We start from the raw sequence: 6900 nt of genomic DNA, 5'->3' as shown, positions 1-6900 counted from the left end.
CAATTTCTTCTTCCTCAATTCAATATCCAATGTTGCTACCTCCTTCAACTTGTAATTCAGTTGGAGCTTGATCAAGATATGCAACAAAACAACTTTGCTCAACAACCATGGCTGGCCGAGAGGTTGGCAGCCATGGAAGTGTTCTTCTTCTCTTTTTTTTTTTCTAAGTTTTAATTTGTAAAATGAAATCAATTGCTAAATTTTTCATCACTCAATTGTATATATATAGTGCTCCTTATATTGACACGTCCCCCCCCCCCCCCCCCCCCTTAATGACTCACCAAATGAATTCTTGAATTATATATATATATATATATTACTTATTTCGGGTGGGGCCCACAAATAGTAATTAAATTAATTAATTTTACTTAATCATTAATCCTTACTTAATAATCTAATCATAATTAATTAGTCCCTAATTTCCAATAATATTTTTATACTAAATAAAATTTATAAACAATTTGTGTACTAATTAAAATTGAAAATTAAAAGTTCCTATTTTATATCCGAAAATAATCCCGTCTTTAACTTAAGTCAATTAGCTTGCAAATAATTCGACGTATAGAAACACGGGATATAACATGTCTACAGACCGTGTCTAGTAGAGTCTTGTTTATAGGCATGTTGTGCACCACACTTATAAACAGGAGGCTACAGGACAATTAGGATGATGTCATTCTTTTTCTCCTATATTTTGCGATAGAGCCATGTGTTAGGAATTCTCTTTCTGATGAATTGTTATGATTTCAGCGATGCCTCCAAGAAAGCTACAGCTGCCTAGAAGGGCAAGAGATCCACAGATACGACCACTAGCAGCACTCGACAGGCCATGAGGGCCCAGGATGAGATTCAGAGTGAGGGGCCGTCTGAGACATCGCATACAGCGGCTCCAGCACCTGCCCCAGTTCCTCAACCAGATGCACCGGGCCTGGATGTGCAGGGTGCTGTACGGTTGTTGACCAGATTAGTTGTCACGACCCGATTAGGGGCCGTGACGAGTACCCGGTACTTGTACCGAGTCCTCTTATCTATCATATTACCTTTACCTCTTAGCAAGCCGTGTAAACAGAGCCATTTTTTTTAACATTAACATTAGCAGCGTCATTCTGAACATAAACTAGTAAACTTCGTTGTTACTTTATACAACAATCATGCCGAGACACCATACATATATCTGTACCTGACTGACTATACATATCTGTCTACGAGCCTCTAGACATAGTACACTTATACATAGAAAGGGCCGAATACTGTCGTGCCCGAATATACATACACACAAAATAGTACCGCGGGAGTGAGGCTCCGGAACAACTGGAGCACTGTAGAGTACCGCTGGTAGAGCTCCTAAGAATCACGTCCACTTGTCTGCTGACCTGCGCGGCATGAAACGCAGCGTCCACAAGAAGGGACGTCAGTACGAATAGTGTACCGAGTATGTAAGGCATAAAAGATAATATAAACAGTAACCTAGAGTACGATTAACAATATCATGGAGTCATAGGACATATAACGAGGCAGGAAAGTAACCTGTACGTGGGAAGGCCCCTTTTCAGTACCGAGTATGTAAGGCCTTCCCACGTACAGGTTACTTTCCTGCCTCGTTATATGTCCTATGACTCCATGATATTGTTAATCGTACTCTAGGTTACTGTTTATATTATCTTTTATGCCTTACATACTCGGTACACTATTCGTACTGACGTCCCTTCTTGTGGACGCTGCGTTTCATGCCGCGCAGGTCAGCAGACAAGTGGACGTGATTCTTAGGAGCTCTACCAGCGGTACTCTACAGTGCCTCTTCCGCTCCTTTTTGCTATTCCAAATTCACGTCGCAATCTCGTCAAAATCTGCAATTTGGTCATAGTTACCAAAACTCTTATTAGCATACTTAGAGTTAGAATCTTAAGGAAACACTTGGCTACCGAAATTTCGGCAGCATTTCCTCTGTACATACACCATCCTTAACATTCAACATAGCCAAATTCTCAACCAACACAATCCGGGAATTCAAACCCGGCCAAACTATTAACATAATCAACAATCGCACTAGCAATTCACATATTTCATCCAAGATGCATGATTTCAATTTATTACTTTCTTCAAACCTTCCGACTTCAATGAACACGATAACAACCTTATAGTATATATTCCAACGACATCATACCAATATCATTACATACTATCCATGCAAGAACATTATTCTTCAATATACATAATCTTCCAATTACCAATACTTTACCAAACTTATCATGTCTTTACTTGCAATATGCAATCTACAACACAACAACTAAAACACTAAATATAACTTTCTCATTATTCTTCAACAATTCAACACATATACACGACTACATATGCCATATACACGGCTCCAACATGCATACACCACTACAATCTCTCCAAACTCATTCAACTTCCATTTTCCACATATCATTCACAACAATAACAACCAAACATTAATTAAAATAATTGAAGCATGACTCCTACACATATATATATATACACGGCCATATACTATATTCCTCTCCTTCATGAATTTCATTCATTTTAGCATACTACAACACATATAAACCATGTATAACACATAAAACAAGATTGAAATTCACCTTTCTTCTTCAACTCCTCACTTGCCTATCTCTTGGCAACTTGTATGATTTTGAATCTTTCTTGCTCCAACAACAACCCTACCTTGCTAAGCACCCTTTTCTTGGTAGGAAATAATTTTTAAGAGAATTTTTATCAAATTTCCTTGGAATTTCTACTCTTGGCCGAAAGGCCTCCAAGGTTTTCTCCTTCTTTTCTTTCTTTGATTTTCTTGAAGTTTCTAGACAACTATGTGATAAAGATGACTTAGTCATCTATTTAATTCACACAATACAATTCACTTTGGGCCTAGCCCATAAGCATGGCCGGTTGGGCCTCTCTTTTACTTAAAAAAATATTTCAAGCCCACTTTGTATTCTTGGCTAGTTCTAATAATTTATGAAACATTTTTCCAACTTCCAAATTTTCCCTTCGTCTTTCTCCATATTTCCACTTCTAGACTTTTCATAGGCAACTCATGTGCCAAACAAAATAAAATGTGGCCTTGCTTGTCGTCTTCCTGCGATTGTCTTGAATTATTCGATTGCACGAAAATGCGGGATATAACATCCTCCCCCCCTTAAGAACATTCGTCCTCGAATGTTAAACTTGCCTCATAGCGTAGTATATTCTTTCGAGGAGGTCTCCTTTGTAGATGCCTCATGTCGCTTAGCATATTCATCTTAGGAGCTTAGGTTGCCCTTTGCGATCTTTACAGCTGAAATTCCTCCTTCGTAGCGTCTGCCGCGTCAATCCCCTCACTAGACATGTTCCTGTATATCGCCATATCCGGGATTCCTTGCCTTAGCTAGTGTGGACTCAATATCGGTCTCACCCTGTGACATCTGCACTTTTCTCCTTCATCCTCAAAACTTTCTGTTGTCATGGCTTCCCCTTTTCTGTTAGTTTAGTCCGTCTTGGCCTATATGACTCGTATGGGGTTTCTAACCACTTTCTACACCCCAATTTACTTTGGGCTGCCTACTTTTACACTCGTCTCTTGTTTCCGCATTTACGAAATTTTCAGCATCTTTCCCAGGGGGTAACCCATCATTTAATTACTCTCACCTGAGCACGCTTAACCTTGAAACTTTAATGCATTTCAGTGTCTCGGTGTTAGTACTTTTACTTCCGCTTCCTCGCACTTCTTATATCGCATAGTATGGGACGCGTTGGGGTCTCGACAATGTTCGAACGCACTCATAGCGCATATTCCTCTTTTAATAACTATTTTAGCCTTCGTGATCACAAATATTCACTTTTTACCTGTGCGTATGGCTACTCTTCGCTCTAATTTCCGAATTATTGGTATGTTCGGCAATACAAAGAGCAGTGTAGGATAAGATAGAATCCGAATCAACTAATACACATGTCATAGAAAATGCCGAAAAAGTACTTGTGGCCGCGTCTGCGGGAGGCTCAGGGTCCTGTCGTCCTGTCAGTGCATATAGGCGGTGCGGAGGACCGGCTGAACTAGGTGCCCCTCCTCTACCTCAGTCGCGGCCCGCTGGGGCCTGAGAAGTCTATCCACGAGGGTGCACGGTCGACGATGAACCGATCGCTGATCCGGCTGGCTGAGTTCGGCCACCTTCATCCTTTAGTGGGCAATCACGTGCAAAATGGTCAGTTCGACCACAGGCAAAACAACCGCCGGTGTCTATGTAGCATTGCCCAGAGTGTGGCTTGCCACACCGAGCACATCGTGGTGGGGGAAGCCCCGTCCCGCTAAAATCAGCTCTGTACTGGGATCCTGAAGCTCTAGTACCCTGATCCGGTCCCGAATAAGCGGAGCGGTCAAATCTTCTATCCGCAAATCGAGGTGGTGCACTGGCCACTGATTGGCCTGAATGCCTGGACTGCTCTTGTGCCTGCCCCCCTCTATACTCGCTTCTAGCCCCAGAAGATCTGCCCTTTTTTCTGGAACCCCTATCTGGATAACGCTCCTCTCTCCGTGACTGGTACTGTTCTTCCAGATTTTGAGCGTGGGCCTGGATGCGGGTAATAGTCATCCCGTCCTGGAGTGAAGCCGTCAAGCATTCCTTAACCAAATGTGGCCCTAGCTCACTTACATATCGGTGCACATGATCTCCCCTATCAGCTATCATGGCTGGGGTATACCTGGCTAACGAGTTAAAACAGAGGCTGTATTCTCGGACGCTCATATTTCCCTGTCTCAGGTTCAAGAACATATCGGCTCGAGCCCGTCGAACCTTTGGCGGTAGGAAATGTCGCAGGAACGCCTCAGTGAACTCCTGCCAAACCGGAGGGGGTGAATTTGCTCCCCTCGATGATATCCAACTACTGTACCACAGAACTGCCACATCCCGCAGCCTGTATGAAGCCAACTCTACGGATTCGGTATCTGAAGCATGTATAATCTTCAGAGTCCTCAGCATCTCATCTATAAAGTTCTGCGGGTCTTCCACTGGTTTTGACCCATAAAACTCTGGCGGCTTCAGGGTAATAAAGTCACGGGCTCTTGCACTTACCGCCCTGTCTCCCAAGTCTACATCTTCCCGCTGAGCCTGTGCGGCAACTAACTGGGTCAATAACTGGATGGCCTCTGCCATCTGCTGGCCCGGAGCTGCTGGCGGTGGGACTGGAGGTGCGGGGGCTGGAGCTGGAACTCTTTCCTGCTCTGCTGGTGCAGGGGGAGCAGGAAAAGTCTGAGGGGGAGCTTCATTATGAGATTCTCCTTCTTCTAGCTCCCGTTCGACTCTTCTCCCAGCCACCGTCTCGCCCTTCTGGGCTGCCCTAGCTTTCTTCTTTGGCGGCATTGCTGAAACCATAACATAGGTTTAGGAAAAGAAATATGGAAGCCTGATAGCATAGCTCTATCGCACGATCTCAGAATACAAAGAAGGTCACATTTCCAGAATGCCCTGTAGCCTCCTGTCTATAAGTATGGCGCGCTACATACCCATAAACAAGACTCTACTGGACACGGCTCGTAGACAAACCCCTAGGACCGAACTGCTCTGATACCACTTCTGTCACGACCCGACTAGGGGCCGTGACGAGTACCCGGTACTTGTACCGAGCCCTCTTATCTATCATATTACCTTTACCTCTTAGCAAGCCGTGTAAACAGAGCCATTTTTTTTTAACATTAACATTAGCAGCGTCATTCTGAACATAAACTAGTAAACTTCGTTGTTACTTTATACAACAATCATGCCGAGACACCATACATATATCTGTACCTGACTGACTATACATATCTGTCTACGAGCCTCTAGACATAGTACACTTATACATAGAAAGGGCCGAATACTGTCGTGCCCGAATATACATACACACAAAATAGTACCGCGGGTGTGAGGCTCCGGAACAACTGGAGCACTGTAGAGTACCGCTGGTAGAGCTCCTAAGAATCACGTCCACTTGTCTGCTGACCTGTGCGGCATGAAACGCAGCGTCCACAAGAAGGGACGTCAGTACGAATAGTGTACCGAGTATGTAAGGCATAAAAGATAATATAAACAGTAACCTAGAGTACGATTAACAATATCATGGAGTCATAGGACATATAACGAGGCAGGAAAGTAACCTGTACGTGGGAAGGCCCCTTTTCAGGTCGGCTATCATGTAGGCTTGTCTTTTCACCTTTGAAACGTTTCTTTTCATAGGCATAGGAATTAACATTTATATATTACTTATTCTCGTGTACAGAAAACAGTACATTTCAGTAAACAGTATCTTTATTCACATTTACAGACGCCGAATACATCGGCTCTCCCAACCCCCTACCCAATGGTGTCCCAACACATTACATCATATATATATATATATATATATATATATATATATATATATATCATACATTATATATATACAGACGCCGCGTACGGCTCTCCCATATCCCGCGTCCGGGCATCCCGCGTCCAGGATGGAATCCAGCTGAATCAGGTGGTAATATAACAGTGACCCTTCCCCTTTCCCCATATACATATACATGTACATTTACTTCTCTCTTATACATACACATGTCCCATATACAAGTACTTACCTTATATATATACAAACCCATACACATCTACTTGTAGCACATAACTAGCATGCACGGGAGTCCAAGGAAAGTTACGCCCATCGGAGTGACGTAAAGTCGGTAGCCTCCGATTACATTATGGAGTACTTGTGATCGCTTTGTCTCACCTTGAAGGGACGATTATTTTAAGGCGAGACTATCAACGGAGAGTAGTATTACAGTAACCGTAGAATGAAATCGTGGGCATCATAGATGACAGTCATAGGCTTTGGAGTCTTAGAAAATAAAGTTATAGCTAGGAATATAAATACGATTCAAAATTAGCTTATCAA

Source organism: Lycium barbarum, chromosome 6 (assembly GCF_019175385.1).
Source record: "Lycium barbarum isolate Lr01 chromosome 6, ASM1917538v2, whole genome shotgun sequence".
Classification (NCBI taxonomy): Eukaryota; Viridiplantae; Streptophyta; class Magnoliopsida; order Solanales; family Solanaceae; genus Lycium; species Lycium barbarum.
This window is presented reverse-complemented; position numbering follows the sequence as displayed.